The sequence below is a fragment of the Bubalus bubalis genome, chromosome 19 (assembly GCF_019923935.1).
Source record: "Bubalus bubalis isolate 160015118507 breed Murrah chromosome 19, NDDB_SH_1, whole genome shotgun sequence".
NCBI lineage: Eukaryota > Metazoa > Chordata > Mammalia > Artiodactyla > Bovidae > Bubalus > Bubalus bubalis.
This window is the reverse complement of record NC_059175.1, coordinates 11,031,177-11,045,352: the sequence shown is the minus strand read 5'-3', so window position 1 is coordinate 11,045,352 and position 14,176 is coordinate 11,031,177.

Sequence of the window (14,176 nt, the reverse complement as noted above, 5' to 3'; positions counted from 1 at the left end):
TCAAAGACTCTCTCCTTACCATAACCCTATATAGAACTGACTCCTTCTTTTACCACGTACTTTTTCCTAATGAGAGAGAGGATCTCAAAATATGCTCTATGTAACAATACTTCTAAATACGCACACAAAGTTACTATGCCTGTAGAATCTACCAGTCTGCAATAGAACGAAGGTCTATTCTGCTATTCTGAGAAAAAGTTTGCATCTTTCCAAACTCACACTTCACCAAACCCATCCACCCAATACCCAGATAATAATGAGATTTTTAAAAACTTGTATGTTCTGGGCGGGGTGGGGGGGCGGTGGGGGGGTGGAAATGGGAGAAACATGAGGGAGGGAGCCACCATAGGGTGCCTACCAAATAGAAAGCAAGAGGTTCCATGAATGGATTAAAAGAAACTCCCAGAAGGTTTCTAACACTGCAGACCTTGGAGTCTCTTCCAGTGTGCAGCACTGATCAGTATTATTGGTTACACAGTGCCTTCAGTCTGGTGTGAGGTCTGCTGTCCTATGCTAGCAGTATGCAACAGGGAACTCAGGCCCTACAGTATGGCTGTCCAGCCCGCATCGTCCAGGGAATGAGACTCTAATCTGGGTAAATTCAGACACGAGTTAATCCTACAGCACAGTGCCCCTGTAAAGTGAGTCACCACCTGATAGCCTGATAGTCTGTCACTCAAACAGCCCAACTCAGGAAGCAGCATACCTGTGTTCCTTGGACTGACCTGTGTGACTGTGTACCTGAGTATTCCTTCCAGGCAAAGAATGACCTGTGGAAGAGTTTGGCCAAGATCCCAAGGTTGTCATAATATTTTTGCTTTATGTCCTTTTTTTCCCCATGGCAAGTAACATTTAAAGCGTTACTGAGACTTTGTTTTGTATTCTTCCCCTTCCTGCATTTTAAATATTTGGGAAGGAAGGGCTGGGGGTGGGGAACCCTCTGATGCACTCAGAAGTGGGTGCTGGCACTTACTGACCTTCTTCTCTTTGCTCTACACGCTAATTACAAAGCGGCAGAGAGCCTCCAGGAGACCACAAGTCAAACTTCGACAAATATTTCTTGGGGGCTTAGTATGTCTCCTGGACATGAGACCTATTCTTTTGATCAGTCCAGTCCCACAAGGCCCTAGGCCGAGAAGGGCCCAGTGCTTGGTTTAGAGCTTTGCTGTCATTGTAGAATTCTTAAGCATTCTTTGGTATATCTTCTATGCTCACACAAATAGACACGCACAACTGTGATTCGGCAGCAGCCCTGTAGCACAGTGGGCAGTGTGCCCAACAGTTGTCCAAGTCATCCACGTGCAGGAGCAGCCTCGGGCACTGGGGTACCATGGACCCACAGGGGTTGGCCGGGCCATGACCTCGACCCAGATGTATGGCAGTGGCCACAGCAGCAGAAATAGCTGGGTCCCAGGCCCAGGGAAAAGGAGACCCATGGTGGGAGGCCAGCTTGCCCATCAGTCCCTAGAGCCCGACCTTGCCGTGCCCGCACAAATATTAGCTCTCCCACCTGAGCACTAGAACAGGAACTAGAGGCACTTCAGCAGTAAACTTCGAAAGTAAATTATTATAAAACAGAAGCATAAACGAGGACATCAAAATAGAGCTTCTTATGGAGTTAATTAGAATGCAAAGAGTTTAGAATCACCAGTTTGGAAACTGCTGCCAAACACTGCAGAGAGAATGTCTACAAACTTAGAAAGGGGAATTAATAAAAATATGAGAGCACTGAGTAGAAAAACCCTACACTATTTTCATTCGAAGCTTTAGATGAACCGATGATTAACAAAGAAAACAATTTTAAAATTTAAATTTTCTGCCTAATTGAAGGTAAGGCAAAGCATGCATGAATATGTTTTAATCTATATAAAAAGTATGAAGTCACTTGTTTCTTGTACAGCCTCTACAAGCTGACAGAAACTATCAGAGGAAACACTAAAAGGCCTTTGAATAAATTTACATGTGAAATGAAATTCAGGCTAACATCAGCTGCTTTGTAGAGAGTTAAATCTTTTTAGAAAAACTGTTCTACAAGAATTAGCTCTAGATGTGTGAAAATTTTATATACTTTGAAATTATCAGAAGTGTAGCCTAATGTCACAGTCTATAACATGTTCCTAACTCTAGTAACTCTAGATGCATCAGATTTCTCAAAACTAAAAATTATCAGAAATTACTTTCTTTCTATCTTGAATTTGTTAAGAATGACTGACATCACTTTCAAAATTAAAGTATAAATATATCAATATCATTAAAGGTATAAATTTGATGACCTGAATTTGCAGAAAACTGAGCCAATAATCTTGTGATCAATCAAAATACTGAATTAATGCATTGCATTTATGTATTCTATGAAATTATGTCATGAAAAATATCTTTTTGTAAACTTTAAGTACGTGTTATTTCTCATGCATTGACATTACTCTTACTATGTTTCATAATAAAATATTTTTAAGGAAAAATCTTTATGTTTTTGTACCTTTAATGGCACTTTTTCCTGCTTTTTGAACACAGGCTTGACATTTTCATTTTGCAATGAGCTCTGCAAACTTTATATAGCTGACCCTGGATACAACATTGCATTCAAGCCAACAAATGTATATTGATTGAATTGTACGTTGTATGATTAATCAAGATGAAAATTTGGGAGACGTATCTTCAAGGAACTTATATTCTATTGTTTCAGGTCAAATAATTTTAATATATGGTAGAATTTAAGTCAGAGAAGGCAATAGCACCCCACTCCAGTACTCTTGCCTGGAAAATCCCATGGACTGAGGAGCCTGGAAGGGTGCAGTCCATGGGGTTATTGAGGGTCGGACATGACTGGGCGACTTCACTTTCACTTTTCACTTCATGCACTGGAGGAGGAAATGGCAACCCACTCCAGTGTTCTTGCCTGGAGAATCCCAGGGACGGGGGAGCCTGGTGGGCTGCCGTCTATGGGGTCGCACAGAGTCGGACACGACTGAAGCGACTTAGCAGCAGCAGAATTTAAGTATCATGTAATGAACAATGAAAGTATTATGAGAATATAGAGGGAGATTGGGAGAAGGCAATGGCACCCCACTCCAGCACTCTTGCCTGGAAAATCCCATGGACGGAGGAGCCTGGTGCACTGCAGTCCATGGGGTCGCTAGGAGTTGGACACAACTGAGCGACTTCACTTTCACTTTTCACTTTCATGCATTGGAGAAGGAAATGGCAACCCACTCCAGTGTTCTTGCCTGGAGAATCCCAGGGACGGCGGAGCCTGGTGGGCTGCCGTCTATGGGGTCATACAGAGTCGGACACGACTGAAGCAACTTAGCAGCAGCAGCAGAGGGAGATTAGTCATTCAATTTATGACCTCTTAGGCTCTTCAAGTAGCTTTAAGGGACAACTCAAATGTTTCTAAATTCATTCCTGACTTCCTCAGGAGGCTAAGGCCTGTGTCCCAGGTTTCAGTTTACCAGTATTCCTAGTCAGTTGGCAATTACATGGTTGGTAGTATCAGAAGGAATAACGCCTTTCTTCATTAAAGCCCTTCTTCATTACCAGCAGCATGAAGATGAATTGTAGACTGAGTCCACATATGGCCTAGTCCATGCAGCTATGCCTAAGTGTGCTGCTGCTGCTGCTAAGTCGCTTCAGTCGTGTCCGACTCTCTGCGACCCCACAGACGGCAGCCCACCAGGCCCCGCCATCCCTGGGATTCTCCAGGCAAGAACACTGGAGTGGGTTGCCATTTCCTCCTCCAATGCATGAAAGTGAAAAGTGAAAGTGAAGTTGCTCAGTCGTGTCTGACTCTTAGCGACCCCATGGACTGCAGCCTACCAGGCTCCTCTGTCCATGGGATTTTCCAGGCAAGAGTACTGGAGTGGGGTGCCATGCCTAAGTGTAGTATATACTATTTGATAGTCTTCCATTCAATGTCCTCAGAAGTTTGGAAGGTAAATGGCCTCATCTAATTCATGCATCATTCCAGATCTGTCCACTTGCCTTGATTTTGACCTTGAGAGGAGTAATACCTTGTGCTTAAGGAGCCAGATCCCTGCTGCCTTGGCCAGCATCACAAGCCACTTCAGTGACTGCTTACTTAAACCCTGGAATTGCTCCTAGGTGCAACCTAACAGCAGCTGGCCAAAGCACACACCTCTAGATTCTTGCCTCTTGACTTAGGAGTTTTCTGTTGCTGTTGAGACATGAGTTATCTTAGGGCCCACTTGGCATCCATATATGCACAATGCAGAAAATACATGTGAGTTAATATCCCTTGGGACAGACTTTGACCAATGGGTGTGAACACTAGCAGATAAATTCTTCTCCTTTTGTCCTGTTGAATGAACTGTTCAGAGATGTAGTTTCATGTGACTTCTCTGGAGACATCCTCTGAGGCCAAGCAATAGTTCCTGAAAGCTATGGGCAACTCAGAAGCACATTTCTTTGCTTTCGCTTTTTCCTTCTGCGTTAACTTCCTCTCTTTTCACATCATTGCCTCTTCCCTAGGATTTCACATCTAAGTAAATTATTACCATGTAAGAATTTGACTTGGGTTTAATTTTCTAGGACATATGGGCTGAGATATTAATATGCTGTAGGTGTATTTCTGAGATGAACACTTAGGCAGCAGTATAATCTGGTTAAAAGCATAGATTCAAGCTGGGCCACCTGGGTTCCAATCCCAGCTCCTGCATTTAGCACTGGTTTGACACTGAGTAAGTCACTCAGTCTGCACTTTCATCACCATTAGCAAAAATGCATGTCAGTAGCTACCTCAAAATTTTTATGTGAGATTCATAAGGCACATAGTGAGAGTTATGTGTGTTAAATAATTAAAGGAGAAAAAGAGACGATCATTGAATTTCTTTGCTAAAGAAAACTCCCAATCAAAACACAGATCCTATCAGCAGACTTCACCTTTTGATCAAATTGAATTCAAGGAACTAAAGATACAGGAGCCTTGGGGGATAAAACTTGGAATGACAAGAACTGAAGCTGAGTCTCACCTACTATGCACGGTGGTGTGGGAGAGAGCTGACTGTTAAATATTCAGGAATGTTGTGAATTCAACTGTCGTTAGCTTGAAATTGGCCATGATAGCGTTTACATTGTGGAAACCGGCAAATGCCACAAAGGAGGGCTTCACATTTCTTCTGAGTCTCAAAAATGCCACGAAGAGTAAGTGGAAATATTAGTTAAGCTATGAAGTGTTACTACAAAAATTAGCATTAATATTTGCCTGTCACACCACTAGACAAGGGCTTGGATCTCTGTATTATTTGGCTCCATTCAAATCAAGAGCCCTTGAGGCTTCTGGTGACTCCTCGTTTCTGCCTCAAGAAAAGAAAGACGCCTAAAAGACAACACGGGACTTAGTAAGAAGTGTTCTCTGTGATCTCAGTTTCAATCACGTCACATAAATTTCCTCAATTTGTGTCACAGATTTTTCAAAGCATTTTAAGTATTAATTTTATCTCACATCTGTGTATAATGGAGAGACTTGAACTACAATCAGTTCCTTGCTCTCCATTCCTAACTTCACTCTCTTTCACTCACATTGCCCATGTCTCTTCCTTCTTCAGTAGCATTCTCTCCTCCAACATTCTTGTTTTACCCTTCCCCAGCCTCCCACATTGCCAAATTCATTTTTATTTAATGGATTTCTGTTCCCTTATCACTTGGGAACTCTTTTCTAATTTCCAGAATTAAGGGAAGTACCTTTCTACCTATTTTCATTGTAGCGGCCACACACTTCATCTTATCTATTATTTCTGTGTAAGAAAATTCAGCTCATTTCCTGGTCTCCCTTACATGACTGTGCATTTCTTTCTTATTATGTATCTCCATATTTAGTGCAGTTCTTGGCTCATAGTAGATTTCAAACACTGATAAATTTCTATATGGCCTTAAAAAAATTTTCCCCTAATTCCTACATGAATACTTATATATCCATAGAAGACCAATTTTGCTATAGAACAGCTTACTTGAGTGGAAAATTTGTAAATGTATCAAGTATAGCTCAGGAATCTACAAGCTAATGTCTAACATGTCAGATACATGGATATATTCTAGCATAAATCACTCATTCTGGAGTTTCAAACCAAAAAGTGTACATTTCCTTATAGAAACCAAAGGGAAAAGGAGTCTGAGAGCAAAGGAATCATTTCTGAAGTCTCTGATAATACGGAAGGACACAAGGATCCTCAGATGTCACCATAACCCTGGATTTATTCCTGGGTAGACTTGCTTTTATTGGATAGGAAACTGTGATCCTCTGTCCTAGTATATTTCAAGGAATATTTTAATTAAAATGTGTTCAGCATGCATGAGTTAGCATACTGGAAATGTCATTTTAACAGAAAAACTTTCATATGCTTTGTGGCTGTGAACCAAGGAGCCAATAAACAAATGGAAACTACAACCAAAAAGCTATTTTTAGATTGGAAACTTAGAGGTACTCTATTTTGCACCAAGAATTTCTCTTCCTCATTGGGCTTTCATCTTTGCATTTCTTTAAGAACTTCTCATTTATCTCAAAATAATCTCCCTTTCTTAGTATCTCCCCTTAACAAGGCAGCATCCTTCTGCCCTTGGAATCTTGTCAATTACATTTTGGATAGAATTAGGATATGTTCTTCTTTATTGCCCATTTTCCACCAAAACAGAGAAAATCACTTTATCCTCCCTGGATAAAGTAGAAAATCATTAAAATTGGTCCAAGACCATACTACAAAGCTACAGTAATCAAACAAGCATGGTATTGGCACAAAAAACAGACATGCATCAATGTAATAGAATAGAGAGCTTAGAAACAAGCCCACACACCTACAGCCAATTAATCTTCAATAAAGGAGGCAAGAAGACACAATGGGAAGACGACAGTCTCTTCAGCAAGTGGTGCGGGGGAAGTTGGACAGCCACATGCAAATCAATGAAGTTAGAACACTCCCTCACACCACAGACAGAAATAAACTTAAAATGGCTTAAAGACTGAAATATGAGAAGTGACACCATGAAATTCTTAGAAGAGAACATAGGCAAAACATTCTCTGACATAAATTGTACCAATGTTTCCTAGGTCAGTCTCATAAAGCAATAGAAATAAAAGTAAAAACAAATGGGACCTAATTAAACTTAAAAGCTTTTGCACAGCAGAGAAAAACACGAAATAAAAAGACAACCTGCAGATTGGGAGAAAATATTTGCAAGCAATGCCAACTGACAAGAGCTTAATTTCCAAAATATACGAACAGCTCATACAACTCAACAGCAACAACAACAAAAAATTGAAAAACGGGCAAAAAACCTTTTAGTTCTTTTAGTCATTTCTCAATGATAAGAACCGTGCATAAGAGAAAAATCTTCATCTCTCATATTCACATCCCTGGAGGCAAAAAAACAGATAGCAGCACAATAAATATAAATGGATGGCTCAGTCAAGGCACTGTAGCCAAATGATCACCTGTCTTTACACAGAGGCAGAAGCAAACTCTGCAGCTTCACCAGGCTAGGCTCATTCCAGCAAAGGGCACCCCTGCGTACTTGTAGGAAGCTACTATGTTGTAAAATGCCCTCCATGTATCCAGGGCTTAAGAACAACTGTAGAAGTGAGCAGATCAGAGGCTCAAAGGCACAGAAAACTCCCAACAATATACCAGGTAGAGCTCTTGCTTTGGGTTTGCAAACTATTCTTGGAAACCTTACATGGAGTCAAGATTCAGAATATTCACAAATTCCATTCAATTTCACAACTGTGCTATACTTTTGGACATACCCTTGATTGAGATGGAGAAGTTTATCCAAGAAGCAATCCTTCTTTAAAAAGTGAGTAATTCACATTTCTTGGGAGATATGGTAACTAAAAGAATCAGAAGGAGGAAGGTTTGCCAGCGACATCTAAAATACCTTTTTCATATTACCTAACACATTCCGTCTGATTAGCATCATTACTCCCAATTTCAGAAAACTGAGACGAAGAGCCATGTAGAACTAGATTTAAAACTCAAGTTTCTCAGCCGGGATGGGATGGGATGGTCTTCAACTCTGTCTCTAAAGCCCTTTCTTCTGCATCATGAAACCCTTCATGAGGCTCTTTAATAGCAGCAATAAAGGGACCAAGAGTAGGACACGACCAATTGTATCACTGGTCTGTTGGCTTTTGACTCAGTCGCAATATCCACTATGTGGTAAATGGTCCAAGGGCCCCATCACTATTAATTTATGCCACTCTTTATTGGGCTTTTGGCCAGAACTTGTCACCTCAATGTTTCAAAAGTACTATGAAGACAAATTCAATGCTTATACTGGTGTATTCTTTACCATAAGAATCCTAAATTTGGCCTCCTATTCTAATTTATATTACTTCAATTTTTTTTTTATGTTTGTCACCATATCACTGTGTTCATTTTTGCTGTAAGCCACCTCAAAGCCATTGTGAAATAAAGGTAAGTATAAAGAAATAAATTATACTTACTGTGGTAGATGACAAAAATAGTCATTTTCATGCTTCCTTATATCCATGGCTTTTGCTGTAGAACATAACTCCTCCCAGAAGGAGAATCTATTTCCCTACTCCTTAAATCTAGACCGGCTTTGTGATTTGCTTTAGACAATAGAATATGACAGAAATGAGAGCGTGCCAGTTCTGAGCCGAGGCCTCCACCCCTTGCATGCTTTTCTCCCTCAGGTCCTTGAGGCAACCATAGTGAACAAACCCGTATTTAACGAGACACCACTTGGGACCACCGATTCCATCTTCCTAGTGAAAAACCAGCCATACTCCAGAAGCAGAGACACCTGGGTGCTCTGTCACGAACTCCAGATTCATAAAGGAGCCCAGCTAAACTAGTAGCACCAGACAGCTAATTCCAGCCTAAGTAAGCAAAATAAATAGCTGTTTTCTTAACAAAGAAAGCAATAGCTACCTGATACACCTATATTTATAATTGCCATGCATATGCACTCATACTGTAAGAAGTGACTGACTTACATAATCTCAGCCATTTTGAGCTGGGCACCGTCCTTGTTTTATAGCCGATCCTTATACAGGTTTAGCAACTGGCCTTTCCTCTTCCATAGTGTAAATTAGATCAACCTATTGAATTGTCATAATAGTAAATGTTAGTTAGAACTCCTTAGCCATGCACTATTTCACTTGTATACTTTCCCATTTGGCCTCCAATTAAACAGACTGAAAAATGAAGCTTGAAAATCATTTGCAAATTTTTCATATTTTTGCTTAAACGTTAAACCTTAGATCATTGAAAAGGATGAAGTCAAATTATATGGAAGAACCATCTTATCAGAAAGGTTTTTCCCAAGTCTGAGAGGCTTTAAGAAAGTTCTGAGAAAGCCAGGTACTCTCTGAAGGATCCAGCCCATCCCCAAGTTGCCTGATATCCCTGAAGGTTACTCTGTAGAGCACTCCTCAGGGGGCCTTTGAGACTACAAATTACTCATTTGGAAGTTTATGGGCTGACACAGCTTGAGAATGTCTTTGAAGGAACACAAATGAACGTTCTATTTTCCTGACTACAAAACTCAGTACCAAGTCATGAGCCAAATTCTGTTCATTCTATTGGTCTTTGTCCACCAAGCATCCCTTCCCAATGCATGGACATAAATCAGCTCCCAGTGTCAGAATGTAACAATTTCAGGAGATTAAAAAAAAAAAAAAAACAAAACAAAAACAAAAACCCAATGTCCTTTCAGGCTGGCTCTGCAATCTGTAACCTGTGAGAGTCAAGATCTCTTCCAGTAAAAGAGATAGTACAGGCATTCCAGTGGTTAGTTGAACCTTGTATTATGTAAGGATGAAAGAACAGAAGGCTGTTCAGTTATCCCAGATGTGCTCAGATGGGCAAATACAAATTTATAAACTAAAATTAGAGCACTTAAAAATTTTTTCTACTTGATACCTTAAAAAAACAAGATACACTGAATTTTTCTCACTTGCATCTTGCTTCTAGTTTGTATTTCACTTTGTTGTTTTTGAGTATTTTCTACACTCTATCAATCCCTTCCTTGCCCAAGGACTGTGTATGTCTGAGTGGACACACGTGGGGCAATGAGCTTTGGGGACAATGGAGGCAAGGGTGGATGTACCCAGATAATGAGAAGGGGACAAATCCACAAAGTCAAGGAGAACTAAAGACTGTTCAATAATAAAAACTATATACATATGCAATTGAGCAAAAATCAAAAGTATAACGGGTCACATTAAATTTGACAGTCACAAATTTTCCAGAGAGCCCTCCTTAGACCTCAGTTCCTACAATGACAGTCCTAACTCTATTCATTAACTCAAAGCCCTACAGGATTGGCCCTCTGCCAACCAACACCCCTTATCATATTTGCTTTCTGGTGTTGAATATGAATTCTTGCACCTTGTCTATGAGACTAACCTTTAGACATTTCACTCATAGTTATTAGGCTAAAAGTCAATCAATCTCCTCTGCAGAAACTTTAACTTTGAAATGAGGTTCACACTGGTTGGATGCAACCGTGGGGCTTTTGAATGACTGGGTCAAGAAGGCAGATGGTCTGAAAGTTCAGGTGGGAGCTGGTATTCAAATGTTGACAAAGGGTGACATGAAAAATTAGCCTCCTGGTTCTGCATCTTGCAGACTTATTGTGTGGTCTCTTTTAAAAGATAACCATTCTCAGGATTTTTAATGTTGAGAAATGTTCTATCATTTTACTGAAATAGTTATGAAAAAAGACAAGTACTGAACATATGTAGATAGCTTTAGAACGACACTGAAATCCAAAGAAATGTTAAGTTACAAAACTTGATCAATTTAAAATCAGTGAAAACAATTTAAAGAAAAGGGTGATTTTGTTTTTGCTAAAATGAAATAATCCAGATTGTATTTAAGGATAGAAAGATGCATTTGTGTGCTTAGAGCCTCTTTCTTTTTTCACTTGATTCTTTTGCTTTTGATAAGCTATTGCTTGACTCATTATTCTTACTTTGTTAAAAAATATTTAGTCATCAGTATATTAGATTGACCAGCCATTTAAAACTGTGTACCACAGGTAATATTCTGTAATGACCTATATGGAAAAATAATCCAAAGAAGAGTGAATATATGTGCATGCATGAATGATTTACTTTGCTGTACAGCAAAAGGCAACAGCATTATAAATGAACTATATTCAAATAAAACTCAAAAAAAAAAAAACCTGTGCTAAAATGAAATACAGTGGGAAAAAATTAAATTCCATGTAATAAGTTTTCCAAGTGTTTTTATAACTTCCCATGTGTCTACTTATGACCCACTCCATGTCCATGAATAGAAAGATGGGCGCCACCATCACGCTGGCCAGCAGCACAATCATGATGTTGACTGTTAAGATTGAGGTCTTTTTGAGCTGGGCTTTCCTAGGTTGCTATTTCTTGAGTATTTACTTTTTGGAAACAACTGCAAATTCACATATGGAAACTGAGTAACACCACTCAGGTACAAGGTAACAAATCAATGTCCAGAATTGCTTACAGTAACTTGTATGACAACACAAAACTAAAATTATCACAGAAAACCTATACCTTGGAGAACACATTCAGTGTTTGTAAAACATCTTCCTAGTATACTGTTTTGCCTGGGACAACCTGGCCTTGCTAATAGATTACTTATCAAAGCATCATGAATAACTTTGGGGACTTAGAAAGGTGGTGCTGAAAACTTACTCATATAGTGGGACTTGAGAAGGACTAGATATATAATAAGACATCTGATAACTGAAAGTAAGAAGTTTTAAGAACAGCTCCTAATTTTTATTTTTCTGCCTTAGAAAACACAAACTAAAAAGTTTAAAATGTTATTACTTTTTAAGAACATTAGTATTTTTATTTAATATATCTGAAAACTAACCTTCAAAGGCTATTTTTGAGTTTGTTTCTGGTTTATTTCTCTGATCAAGTCAGAGGCTGTTCCCTCATGTCATTTTAGTATCTCTTGTTGGGGGGGTGGTACGGGGGGGAAAGTCAAATCCTTTCTTTTATACAGAAATGAGCAAAGAACAAAATTAAGGAAGAACACTGTATGTCCCCTTTTAAAAGTTAACCTAAAACCCAAAGATTATTTTGAGTTCTATTAGATAGAGATCATCATCCAAGGGATAGACTTGTCCACAAGGGTGTTAATTATTTATGAAGTACATTATTTCACCTGTGGCTTCATGGACCCCCTCCACATAAAGATGTCCCACCTGTGCAATTACCCCACACACATATACATCTTCCCCACACCTTGCAGTAATTTAAGTACCAGTCTCCTCCAATGTCCTGCTTCTTCCATAACAGAATATGCAGACTTGGTAGCCCTGGGATTTTGTTTTCTACCACTAGGTTGAAATAATTCTGGCAACTGGGACCCCAGAGATTTCACCATCTGATTGTCTTAAGATCACCGGCCAACTTAATGGGTTCAGAGGATTATTGCAATCTTGGGGAAAACATTTTAGAACAAGTCATTATTACTTACAGAAATAGCTTTAAAACTTTCCCAATATATAACTCTATTTAAAATATTACGTAGTGACCTACATAATTTGTTTGTATGCTTATTTAAATGCCTAACAATTTATATTCAAGGAGTAAATCATTTGGATTGCTTTTTAGAAACATATATTCTTCATTCTACAAAGAGCCGCCCCCCCACCCCAGTCTATTTTTCAACTTTTTTGAGGCAAAGGCAGCTCCTTTTCCTCGACTATCCCTTCTCCTTAATAATACGATGGGTAGCAGGCACATGACTGTTCTGATAAAGATGTTACCCAGCCTCCCTTGCAGCCAAGCGTGGTCCATGATTAAGCTCCAGTTAATGTGGCACCCGACTCCAGTACTCTTGCCTGGAAAATCCCATGGACGGAGGAGCCTGGTAGGCTGCAGTCCATGAGGTTGCTAAGAGTCAGACATGACTGAGTGACTTCACTTTCACTTTTCACTTTCATGCATTGGAGAAGGAAATGGCAACCCACTCCAGTGTTCTTGCCTGGAGAATCCCAGGGACAGAGGAGCCTAGTGGGCTGCCATCTATGGGGTCGCACAGAGTCGGACACGACTGAAGCGACTTAGCAGGGGAAGCAGCAGTGGGAGGTAAGCAAAAGTGTCAGAGAGCAGCTTCTAGGAAAGTTACATGAGATTTGGGTGACATACGGCCTCTGCCTGTCTTTCATTACTTCACCCCTCCTGATACCTAGAAGTAGATACCACTTTGACCATGAACATGAGGTCCTACCATACAGGAAACAGCCCAGAGAACTGTTTAAGGACTTCCAGGAGCCCAGTCCCCCTACCAGCTCTGCAATGCTTTTGTCTACACTCACCTGAGAGATATCTCCTATTTCTTGACCTCTTTTGTTAAGTTTTTATAATTTTGGATTTCACTGTAACAGGCACATAAACCCAAAGTTACAGAATGCAATTTGGCGTGAATCAAATTGCTAAGTCGCCAACTTACGGCACTAATATGGCACAAAGATGTAAACATACAAGAGACATGAGATCTACCCGTGAGTAATACAGAATTCCTAAGGCAAGCACGTTAAGTCTAGGTTGATCATTTCTATCACTAACAGGGAGAAGAATCATGTTCTGAATCCACACAGGATGGAGTGAGGAAAGGTCATCAGCTTGCATAAATGCCTGAAGGTCAAATGTCAAGAGTTGTTTGAACAGCTTGGTGGGCTAAAATGAGGTAATCCAGACCCACAGACTCTTGGGAATAAGCTGAGTGGTTGAAAGAGAAGCCCAGACAGAAGGGACTTTGAGAAGGTACATGGGCCAGGCCGACACCAGCCCAGCTCCCTTTCTCTGGGGCTGACGCAACCTGCCCTACTCCGCCCTAACCTCTGACCTTCTGTACAGCCCCACACAGAGGAAAGCCCTGGGCAACTGCACTCTTGTTTCTTTACCAGCCTGGCTGCAAAAATAACCCCCAGCTGCTCCAAGAGTGCCAGAGGGCATGGGGCCGGGACCGACCCCACACTTGGAGTTTGCAGAGGGAAGGGCAGCCCACTCAGGCAGGCATCAGATGCCTGAAGCTCCCTCTTCCTTCCCCGAGTGTGGCAGCTGCCACAAGAAAGGAAGGGACCCTGAGAATGCTCTGTCACACATGCTCGGTAAGCACGCAGGAATGGCAGCCGAGGTGGCAGCCATTCCTGGGCGCCCGGGCTCCATTGACAGGCAGTG